Genomic DNA, 12,537 nt, shown 5'->3' with positions numbered 1-12,537 from the left:
CTTTTAGCTTTGTTGATTTTTGCTATGGTCTCTTTAGTTTCTTTTGCATTTATTTCCTAGATAATTCCTTCCTAGCATTGGTATATTTCATGTCTTTTAAATATCTATGAATATGAAATAAATTAAAAAAATAAAGGCCAAGGATAATTTCAAATAGTCCAGTAACTAAGAAGGTACAGTATGGTGTGTAATGTGCACAAGGCGAATTGAGTACCAGGTTTATTGAGACAGATGGATACATTGCCAGGCAGACCAAAAGATAAATGGGAAGAAAGAATTAGGTATATATGCAAGCATCTCTAGGCATCTATGTTTGACTTAAGAAAAACACACAATTCTTTCCATCTACTGTTTTGATGGAAATTTGATGGAAATTGCAAATATTTTGTAATGTTTTGTACAAACAGTTTAATAATTTGTCCTTGGACTCTTTTCTTAAATAATCTGCAGATAAGGAGATGTTGATTTAATCAGTAAAGACACTACTCCGATACAACTGAGAACACTGTCTAGGTGGGACTAGCTCATAAAATATTGATAATTCTTGTAATAATTTTAAATTCTTGCTGACTATCAGTGTTTGGCTATCAGTATTTGGTTTACTTTCTCATGTTAGCAATGCAGGCACACAGACAGTAAGAGTGTTTCTAAGTTGCTCCTACTGTGGGACTTTAGATCCTTAAGTATTCCCAAGGTCGGATGGGCAGGGGCATGGGTCTTCTCATTTTACAGGGGATGCTTATTAATTCCCTTTTATCTATAGCCTTTGAAGTAACTCCTTTCTCTTTCAGGGTCCAAATCTGTCATATACAGAGCCTTGTCAGTAAACATTGTAATTTAAAGAGAATCACTAGCTTTTATTGTTTCAAAAGAGTAGTTGAAAAATTTCAAACTGGCATTTTGAAGGAAAGTACAGCAAACACAATTACATTCTGAGAGCAAGGAAGAGAAAGTTTCTGTCCCCGAGAATGGTAAACATTTTAGGAAAAAAAAAGAAAGCAGTGAAGTCCCATGGACAGAGGATCCTGGCAGGCTACAGTCCATGGGGTCACAAGAGTTGGATACGGCCTAGTGACTAAACCACCTCCAAATAAATATGAATGTGTGTGCGTGCGCGCATTATGTATAGGTGCGCTACCATTTCCAGGAAAAGCTGACATGGCCATGATCATTCAAACTGATCTTTTCTGCTTGAGTGAAGAGGATTTTGAATAATATGTTTAATAATTACTCCAGTAGAGCAGAGAAATGCAGTCTGGCCTCCACTCTGCGTTTGGAAGTGACTTGGTGTGGATGTAAGTTTGAGTGGCAGCAACCAACCACTGAATATCCACACAGAATAGCAGTGTGCTGTTTCTCAGTTACTAAGGAGACTCTAAGTTCTCCACACATTTGGAGACAAGGAGTCCTGTTCTTTCTTTGGCAACTCTAGGAGTGTTTGTTACCCAGTCTCAAAAGAATGTTCCTGAAGAAAGCTCATGCTAAAGAATGACTTAAAATGTATACATTTACTTAGAGCAAGCCATAGCAAAACAGGGTGAAAAATGCCTTTGAAATCAATAAAACTTTTCTTTCTTCCTTTGGTAAGGTGCATTTATTCATATTTTTAGACACAGTTCTGAAGCTTCTGTCTTCTTTTGTCACTAAAATACAATATTTACATAATTAAGGCAAAATTATGCTACAAAGTAGGAGTTAACTGTACTCTGTCAATGAATTGGGATACAACAGAGCTTCTCTTCTGTCCATGGAATTCTCCAGGCAAGAAATACTGGAGTGGGTACCTGTTCCCTTCTCCAAGGGATCTACCCAATCCAGGGATCGAACCCAGGTCTCCCACAGTGCAGGCGGATTCCTTATCATCTGAGCCACCAGAGAAGCCCCCTCATTTGGTAAGTAAGTAGCAATTGCTGAAGCCACATCCATCACACAGCCAACCACACCAATTGTCAGGATGGAAAAAAAATGAAGAAGCAATAGTGGAATTTAAAAATAAATTCCACATGTAACTTGTAAGTTATAGATGTAACCAAAAAGTAAAAAAAAGAACTCTACCACACATTAGGACACCATACATAAATCTCAATGCACAGTATATTTTTGGAAAAAATTTTGGCTACACATGAATATTTGGAGTTATATTTGGACAGGACCATTCTGTTCTGACAGGGTATCATCTTTAAAGCTTATATACAGAGTAGCTTCTATCCAAAGACCCTGAATTAATGAGACTAGTCAAAGTGAGACATATTCAGGACTTCCATGGTGGTCCAGACTCTGCACTTCCAGTTTAAGAGATGCAGACTCAATATTTGACTGGGAAACTAAGGTCCCACATGCTGTGAGATGTGACCAAAAGCAAACAAACAAACAAACAAACAAAATCTGAGATACATATATTTAATTATCTTGAAACTTAATTACAAAATAATCATTTCATGATATCTCAGTTAAGTGTGCATGTATATGATTTTTTAAAACTAGTTTTACTAATCAAAGAAGAAATCTAAATAGAATTGCCTTCCACTCCAAACAGCACTCACAAAATCCCAAATATCTCCACAGTGGACCACAGTGAAGCAATTCTCGATGATCTGGTGTTGAAATTAAATCGTTTCCTATGCAGAAGGATGAAAGATTTTTATCAAAACAGAAAGTATCTGTTCAAAAATTTCCATTCTTCTGTAACATTTGTACTAATAGTTAAAATATTCTCTGTGACTTATTGTAAACCAGTTATTGTCAGTTAAGATTTGAAAAACTCACTTTCAAATATTTCAGTTTCTCCAAATAAAATTATGCCATGATACTGAGTATTAGGTTGTTATTTATATACTTATGATTCTGAAATCATTTTAGATTTCACTGATAGAAAAGTAAGTCCATGAAATGCAGGAGCTCAAATTGTAGCCACTTTTGCATATGGCTGAGAACATGAAGGATAATGGACTGGGAAATATTCTTTGGAAGATAATAACTAGAGAAAAATTACAGGTCAAATGCAACTGTTATGGTGAAAAGATTTTCAGATTTCAGGTTTGAAAAGAAATCATTGTTTCACAAATTGAAAGGTGAACCTTGAGTGTCTGTCATATAGCCAACAGGAAAAACAAAGGAGTATTTTTCTTCTTTAGGTTGGAACACATGTACAAATATTCCACCAGAATTCCTAAAATACATGGTGAATCAATCTCACGAATGGAAACTTCGATTTTGTTCTCCAACCAGTGCTGTTTACAGAGTCCTGTGAGGAGAAACTTCTATAAAAATACCTTAAAATATGGTGTCCCCTATTTTGAAAGAAAGACAAACTATCTTTCCACTATGAATATGCCCTTTGTGTTGTAAACTGTTAGGACATGACAAGGCCAAACAATTGATTCTTTCTTCTTTTGAAGCCATTCTTGCTTTGGTTATTGCCATTGTTGGAGAGGATTAGGAAGCACATTTCTGTGTTCCTAGGCTTTTGACGTTTCCTGATGTTCCATGTAACTTTAGCAATATAACTTGATGAAATAATCCGCCACACTGTTGCTCTGACCCTCACTTACCCTCAAAGGCCAAGACTGAGGGAACTTGGGTTCTCAACAAACTTTTCTTTTAACGACAAGTTTTCCAGGTCAGGCAGGTATTTTGTGTCCAAGAAACTGACCTGAGACTTTATCCTGAGGGAGAAGTGGAAATGAAGGCAAATTTGCCTTCTGAATGTGAATATTTCTATGTACTGAATATGAGATTAGCTCTGCCTGTAACTTTCTGAACATGGACATCTGGTGAAAATCTGACTATTAAGAAATCACCTTGAATCAGACAGAGACAGAATCAGAGAAGCAGAGATTTGTTGAATTAGTTGGGCAAGGTATTTACCCACTCATTGGATGGAAGCCAGCATATTAGAGGGAAGCAAATACAGGTTCAGGAGTTAGGGACCTGGGCTCAAATTCTTGCTCTACCAGTTAACAATTGCCAAGGTCAGTCTCCTGCATGCTCAGAGTCCCTGATTCTTACATCTCAAATTTAGATTAATGTTTACCTCACAGAATTGTTAGGAATGCTAATTGAGATAAAGTATGTAAAGTACATGGCATAAATTACTCAATAACTATTAATGCAATTCAGTTCAGGCTACAGTCTTTACTTTTGTTTTTAACATTATCCAGCAGTTTTGTTTTTTTTTTTTAATTGAAGTATTATTGGTTTACAATGTTGTGTTAGTTTTAGGTTAACATAGCAAAATGATTTTTATATATATACATATATACATAGTACATGTTGCTGCTGCTGCTAAGTCACTTCAGTCGTGTCCGACTCTGTGTGACCCCATAGACGGCAGCCCACCAGGCTCCCCCATCCCTGGGATTCTCCAGGCAAGAACACTGGAGTGGGTTTCCATTTCCTTCTCCAATGCATGAAAATGAAAAGTGAAAGTGAAGTCGCTCAGTCGTGTCTGACACCTAGAGACCCCATGGACTGCAGCCTACCAGGCTCCTCCGTCCATGGGATTTTCCAGGCAAGAGCACTGGAGTGGGGTGCCATTGCCTTCTCCATATATGTACATACATACACACAAATATATAAGAATATCCCAGGTGGTGCTAGTGGTAAAGAACCCACCTGCCAATGTAGGAGACAAAAGAGATGTGGATTTGATCCCGGGGTCGGGAAGATCCTCTGGAGGAGGGCATGGCAACCCACTCCAGTATTCTTGCCTGGAGAATCCCATGAACAGAGAAGCCCAGCGGTCTACAGTCCATGGGGTTGCAAAGAGTCTGACACAACTGTAGTGACTTAGGACACACATATAAGAATATACATATAATATACATATCTATGTATATTTTCAGATTATTTTCTTATAGGTTATTACAAAATATTGAGTATAGTTCCCTGTGATATACAGTAGGTGCATGTTGGTTATCTATTTTATATTCAGGTCTGTGTATATGTTAATCCCAACCTCCTAATTCAACCCTCCCTTCACCCTTTCCTCTTTGGTAATAATAAGCTTGTTTTCCAAGTCTGTGGGTTTATTTCTGTTTTGTAAATTAGAGATAGTATTTTTGCCCACTTTGGCTCTTATTTACAGAGATATCTATATGGTTTTCTTTTTCTCTAATGTTTTATTATTAACATTCATTTTCAGTAATTTTTCTTAAATGGAGAATAAGTTCTTATAGGAAATAGAATATATTGGGAAGAACTGTTCCATGGGCCAAGAAAAGGGAGATGTTTCCCATGTTTTTATTTGACTGATGAGCCTACAGAGGCTTGTTCAAGGTTCTGATGTGCTCTCATGCAGGACCCAGATGGTTTCCTTGACTTTCCAAATTCATCAGTCTTTCAGTCTTGATATAAATAAATCTCAGCACCAAACTCCAATGAAATTTTAAAAATTGAACGTATTCGGTAGGCCACCCATACAAAAAAGGAAGTTTCTGGAAAACCATGCCTAAAGAGACGGTTAAAATCCTTCAAGAATTTAGTGGTAAAAATCATTCTGCATGTTTACATAAACTTCAGGAAGCAAGCATGAAAGAAGACCTTTATCCAACTAGTAGAACTATCACATTAATTGATCTGTGTTTCAGATGAGTAATTATCTAAAATGGTCCCTGGTGCAAAGTCAAATTAGGCTTTACTGGGGAGAACAACAAAGAACTTTCATTCTTTCTTTTTGAGGAGAGAAACGGATTTGCCTAAGTTAAGACTATATTCTTTCTTAGTGATAAAGGGAGAGAGTACCTAAGGCTGATCAGATGATTCCTGATTGATTGGTTAAGAGCCAATTTCTGGGAGAGCTGAAAATATATTAAATAGTTAAATCTCGGTTTGGCGACATGGCACTTGCATAAGTTACTCCATTTGGGATCTGTTATCTTGTTTTTAACATCCATCTTTGAAAGAACTGAAGCCAAATTCTCTCTTTACAATCATGGTTTAAATTAAATATCATGTGTCTCAACCTGTTATCTATTATGAACAAGCTGAACTACAGTCTTAGACAAAAGGGAGATTCTTGGAAGCAGCATTTAATGAGGAAAACCACTGGGCTTTGCCTCTTCAGAAATGCAGAGCACGTTTAAGGGTTTTGTTTTTTAATTTGTAGATAAATATTTTATTACCAAGGTTCTTTAAAGGTAGTAAAAAATGGCAACTCATTAAGAGTGTACATAGGTACTATAAACAGCAACAAAGTACCTCTGGCATATTTCATGGTTCAGACATCAAAAGAGAAAGCCATAAAATCTGCTTGCAGTAAAACAAAGTCAATTTTTCCCCCCTTGGCATGGCTGGTGTCTATTAGCTACTTCATATACAAAGAAAATAAAATGTTACTGGTTCTTTAGCCAGATGTATCTGAGAAATTTTCTGAAGATGTGTGAAATGCTGAAACATTTCTGTATTTTCTGTTCACTTTTTCCTACACTACAAATGAAAATGACCTTGACCGTGTAGAGTTCATTCTGTTTCCAGTGATACAATCGGTTGTGTGTATTACGAGCTTTGTTAATCATTTACAAGTGGTAGATGACCTTGTTTTTTTTCACCCCTTAATTTAAGGCATGACTAAGATTGTGTTTTTGTTTTCCCTATCTTATGCCAAAAAATCATATGCTAAAAATGCTGATAGAAATGAATTGTTGCTATAAATAAGTGAGTTGAATGGGAGTTTTCTGGCCTATGTCATTATGACTATTTCACACAGAAAAAGCTAATGTTTCACGTCAATATGTCAGTGGGGTACAGAGCCAAAGAAATAGATACACTTGGAGTAGATTACACGCATGGGGTTGATCTTCTCCTTAAAGCCAGAAAGTTCAAGGTGATGTGCTGTCCCCTGTGTGGCAGAGCAGGAGAAAACTGGAAATTACACCCAGGGCTGCCAAAGCAGTTCATGAAATGCAATGGACAGCCTCCTCTCTACATTTCTAGATGGCTGAGAATCAAGTAGTTGCACATCAAAATGTGACTTCTTTCTTGCTTCTTGGCACGGGACCTTTATCTGTCATCATTTCATGTCCTCAAAGGCCTGAGAGAAGCGGCCATCCTTGAGCAACAAAGGATGCCATGCAAAGCAGCGCAGAACTTGAGTTGTTTCAACAGATGCTGTTTTATGTTTTGCCAAAGAATGGTCCCTTTTATTTCTGTCATGAATGCAGTCTTTCTTTCCGTTGCTAAATGTTTTCCAGTATTAAACCTAATCCTTATCTATCATTCTTTTGGATGATAGGCTGTCCTTTTGCCTTTGGAACCAGCCTAGCCTTCACCATATAAAAGTGGATTTGCGAAGAAATGGAAACTTCGTGTTTTCCACCTTCCAGCTCCTGCTGATTTCTTAGTAGGGTGGAGGGGCTGCATTTCAAGGTCAGGGTAGCTGAGCCAAGTCATCCCAAATGTAAGAAAAAGAGTGCTGAGATGGAAACGAACAATTTTACCCTGTAAAATTTTTTGCTTCTGGTAATGGAAAGATTAGGGAAAGGTAGCTGGTTGTGGGCAGAACTAGAATCAACAAAGCAAGCTCAAAACTATTTATTCCTGTGTTTGTTTAGTGAAACAGAACCCGGAAGGGCTGATGGAGGCCTGAATTAATGTCAATTTTAAGAAGGGAGGCTTTCCTACAAGGCAGTGGAATTCTGTCTTTCTAGGAAGTGTTATCAGCAGTGACTCCCCAGAAATCCAAGCCATGCCAGGACAAAAATGTTACCCAAGGTGTTGGTACCCACCTCTAGTTCTAATTCTAATAAAAGGGATTCAGAAATGTTAAAGAAAGTTACTTAGATGATATTTTGAGGGTTGTTCTATTAATAGTTCTTCTCACAAATTGAATCACTTAAAAGAACTGCCCTAAGGATCTGATTTTCCACAGTAGACCGGTATTTCTTATCCTGGGACAGGCAGAGGGTTAACCAGGCCTCAAAGGAGAGAACTTCTCCCACTGTACTTTGTAGAAGCAATTGAAATCTGTTTGTCTGGTCTGTTTTGTTCTGTGGATGCTAATTCAGCACGTCTTTATTTGACTTTTTAAGTGCAAAACCACTGTGCTGGTGATTTTGAGATATATAAAGGAAAATAGAACACTTGCTCGGGGAAGTTCACAAATAAAGTGAATTCTCTATATACAATATCACTCTATGTAATAATAGCAGCAATGAAAGGAAGAACACAGAGATATGAGGAATGATGCATTGTAGAGATTTTCATAGATTTCAGTGATTGCTGTCCAGTCTCTTCTGTTTTCCTCTTTCTGTCTCTGATGAGACTTATCAAAATAGCCACTATCTACATGCCCAGTCCTCTCAGAGGAGAGCTCTATGAAGACAGCAAGAAGCTGCTAGCCTATATGCAGGATAGCTATGCTTGAGACCAGACCCATACTCTTTTTGTTACTATTTTTGATGAAAGGCCTAGAAATAACCATCTGGGCAATCAGACTTTTGCATTAACATGCAATGTTGGCTGAATCCACAGGCAGCTGGCTGAGGACTATTTAAACTGGGTGCTGAGATAGGAGAGTAGGCCCTGACAGGCAGTAGTTAAGGGACATGCATCTATTCTACGAATGTCAGTGGTAATGATACTGTAATTCTCTCCAAAATGTAGTTCTTTTAGTGTGTTTTGACAGGCTGGTTATTATTCCAAGGGCCTGTATCATTGGAGACACATAGACTAGATACTAATATACATATATGCATATGCATGTGTTTGTATGGCAGCATATATTTATGAAAGAATTCATGAGAGTCAGTCATACACAATAAATATTGATGACTATGCAGCACTTTATTGTGTGGTATAGAAAAATATGGAAAATTTTAGGAACTCGTGAGCCAAAGAGAGGTTGAGTCACCTTATTTTCCAGAACTTTACTCTGTGTTTCTGTCAAATAAACTATAGGGACCAGTAGAACCTAATGTGATTCTATCTTTCTAAATAAAAAATAAAACACATGGATTAGCTTAGTGGTTAAGAGCATAAGCTTTGGTGTCAGGTTTACTTGAAATATGACTGCAGTTTCTGCCATTGAAAAGTTCTGTGACCCTGTGGAATTTATTAAATCTCATTGTCCTTCAGTGTCCTTAAAAGTAAAATGAGAAATTGTAATAGTGATCCACCTCTTAGATTGTTGTATGGATTGCATGCAGTAAGGCATGTAAAGCATTTTGCAGAAAACATGGGGAGGAATAATTATTACAAAAATGGTAGCTTATTTGATGGTGATAGTTATGGGAGTGGTGAAAATTGGGAAAAGTAATACAGCAAAACTAAATCAGCTTGATTTCTTTCCATTGACTGCTCGGTTTGTAAAGTGTTGACTGTATACATTTTCCCTGTCCTAGCAAAGTACTGCATTTCTTTGTAAAGCTTGAAGTAAGAAAAGAGCTATTCTGTAAATCACTGAATTTCTATTAGCCCTCATTATTGCCACAAATGAATCCAGGCTCTAAGTAAGGAAACACTTGCATTTATTATTTTTTCCTCTTAAATTTTTTTCTCCATTTATTGAACTATAACACATGTAGCATATTCACCCCTTGAAGTTGCATAACTGAGTGGCTTTTACTATGTTCATAATGTTGTACAACCATCACCGATACATAATTTCAGAACATTAGAAGTCCCTTCTCAATCTCTCCTCCCTCCAGCTCTTGGTATCCACTAGCCTGCTTTCTGTCTTCATGGATATGCTCACTCTGGACATGTCATAATAACAGAATCATGTACTCGGTGGCCTTTTGTGTCTGGCTTCTAAAAGTTGCATTGATTGAATCAGTTCATTAGCAGTGAAGGTGTGTGTGTGTGTGTGTATGTATAAATCATCTTGGTATTTGTGTGTCTAAAAGAAAGATCCAGGATCTGTGGACTGGAATACAGGAGACTCAGATTCAAATACAGTCTCTAATATTACCTGGAAGTGTCACTGTGGATGTGTGAGTTAATCGTTGGAGTTACAACTTACTTTGCACAATAAGGGCTTGGCTGTTAAACTGTCTCAGGTCCAACATTGTCCTGAAATCCTGTGACTCTTTGTTAAAAACTGTTCCATAAATGAAAACCTCCACACTGAGATTGACTAGGTTGAATGGTGTTTCTCACATTAGAATTGGACATCTTAAGAGTTCAATGTCAGCTCAGTCAGCAACCTCCAGATCTCCTAGCCAGGATTGTCCTGTTCAGAAATGCCGTTCTCTCCACCCCACCCCCTGTAACTCCAAATCCAGCCTATATGCACTGGCAACCAACTATATGTCAGGCACTGTATTTGATGCATAAAATGTGAGAAAGACATAATCCTAATAAGGAAGACAAATGGTATTTACATTGTGTTTGGTGCTCAGAGAGCAAAGGAAAACTTCTGAATATTCCTGGTAAGCTCTGATAACTTTCCACACAAGGGTCTTTGGACCCATGTTTTAAAGGCTGTCAAAGAATTGATGGGGTGAATAAGGTGATGAAAGGGTGGTAGTTCCCAAACATAGTGAACAATCTTTGTAAAGATAGAAAAATATAAGAAATACCGATGCATTCAGAGAATAGAAATGACTTCTTTGCCACAGAAGTGAAATCAAGAACAATGGCCAAGAGGCCAGACTCCACAGTCGAGCAGTCTAGGTTCAAGTAATACCAGCACTGTCACTTATTTAGGTGAAATGCTGGGTCAATTATTTAACCTTCCTGCTTCAGTTTCTCCACCTGTAAAATGAGAATGATAAAATATTATAAGAATATGTGTTTGGAACATCCTCAGTCAATGGCTATTTTAATTTGCATTAAGCAGAGGGGATTTGTGAGTAAACAGGAGAAAGTAGAGAGGAAGAATGTCATCTGATCATAATGAAAGGTCATTTTATATGTAAACATGTTACCTAAGAGGATCTCTTACACAATATTGAGGGAGAGTCATTACAGGGTTCACACTAGAGAGTCTAGGGGCCATTTGTATAGAATTATCAAGAGTAAGTGAGGAAAAAAGGCAAACTGGAGGAAGAGAGTTAATTTATGGGGGGGGAGGGGGGAAATAACTGAGTTGTGGAATATGTCAGTGTTTGGGCGTAGGTGACTGGGTGAACTGTGGCCATTAACACCTGAAGAGGAGGAGTCCGTCATTGGGAAATGGGATGAATTCACTTTTGTTGAGTTGAAAGTATCTGTGGGGTGTCAGCTGGAGATGCCCAAAGAGTGCTTGGATATAAAACAGAGCCTCAGAAAAAAAGTCTGGGATCATAAAGTCCAACAGAAAGCCAATGAGAACCTCAGATGCAAATTCTCTGGCTGTTGCTGCTTAGTAGCTATGTTCGACTCTTTTGCGACCTCATGGATTGTAACCCACCAGGCTCCTCTGTTCATGTGATTTCCCAGGTAGGAATACTGGAGTAGGTAAACCATTCCCTTCTCCAGGGTATCTTCCGGACCCAGGTGTCGAACCTGGGTCTCCTGCATTGCAGGTGGATTCTGTACCTCTGAGCCACTGGGGAAGCCCCCCAACTCTCTGGTAGCCATTCACAAAAGAAAGAGTAAAGAAACAGGTGATACTCACCATGATTGTACATTCTACTTAACACGATAGGTCTACAATGTTAGTTCACTTTGTCATCAATACAAAATTATTAACAAGGCAGGCTCCATTTTTTTTTTTCTTGCTAAGTCTCAAGCACCATGCCTACTTTACACTCAGTACGTCTGAAGCCACATTTCAAGTGCTCCATAGTCATAATGTGGATCAGGGATGAGAGTTCTAGAAGGCAGTGCCATTTTAGAACTTAAGAGTGTGTCAAACTGATTGATGTAACAATTTCTAGTTGAGAGATTCCAGGCACTGCCATAGGAGCTGAGAACTCAGTGGCGAACAACGCAGACACGGTTTTCCTGACCAGTTATTAGAGGATAGGGCTTCTGCTGACCTAAAAATCCTGTTTGTGTAAATTAGACAAAGGCACTCTGCCCTGGACAGAGCCGTTCCACTCCAGGGATCACAGAGCACAAGAGGGATGTTTCTGTTTGTTCACCTCTTCCACACTGAAACTTCGCTTGGAACAAACAGCATCACACCTCCAGTGGGGACTCCGTGAGGAATACGGGCATTTAAAAGTTATTAAAAGAAAACAGGGTGAGTGTTATAATGGAGGATGCTCACATAAGGGGACTGAGTTGTGTCAAAAATCAGAGAAGTCCACCCTGAAGTCATGCCATCTAGGCTAAGACCTGAAGGATGACCAGGAGGAAGACCAAAGGGGAGTTGGGAGGGTGTCCCAGCAGAGAGGAGGGAACATTGAAAAATCACAGAGGCAAGGACCTCAGGGAAGGAGAGAAGTTCAGACCATGCATGGGAGCAGATGTCTGGCAGGGCATGAGGTTGATGAGCCCAGGGGTTCCTTTGCCAGGGGGATCAGGGGAGCAGGGGACAGGCAGAGTCCTTGTTTTGGATATCAGTGGTCCAGAGCAAGGGATCTGGCAAGGAGCCGTCAGAAACACAGAGCAGAATGCAGGAATAGGTCACATCCTAAGAGGCACAGAGAGAAAAAAAATCACCTTTTGAAA

The sequence above is a fragment of the Muntiacus reevesi genome, chromosome 20, assembly GCF_963930625.1.
Source record: "Muntiacus reevesi chromosome 20, mMunRee1.1, whole genome shotgun sequence".
In the NCBI taxonomy this organism is placed as follows: Eukaryota; Metazoa; Chordata; class Mammalia; order Artiodactyla; family Cervidae; genus Muntiacus; species Muntiacus reevesi.
The sequence above is the reverse complement of the archived record's forward strand: the minus strand, read 5'-3'. Positions refer to the sequence as shown.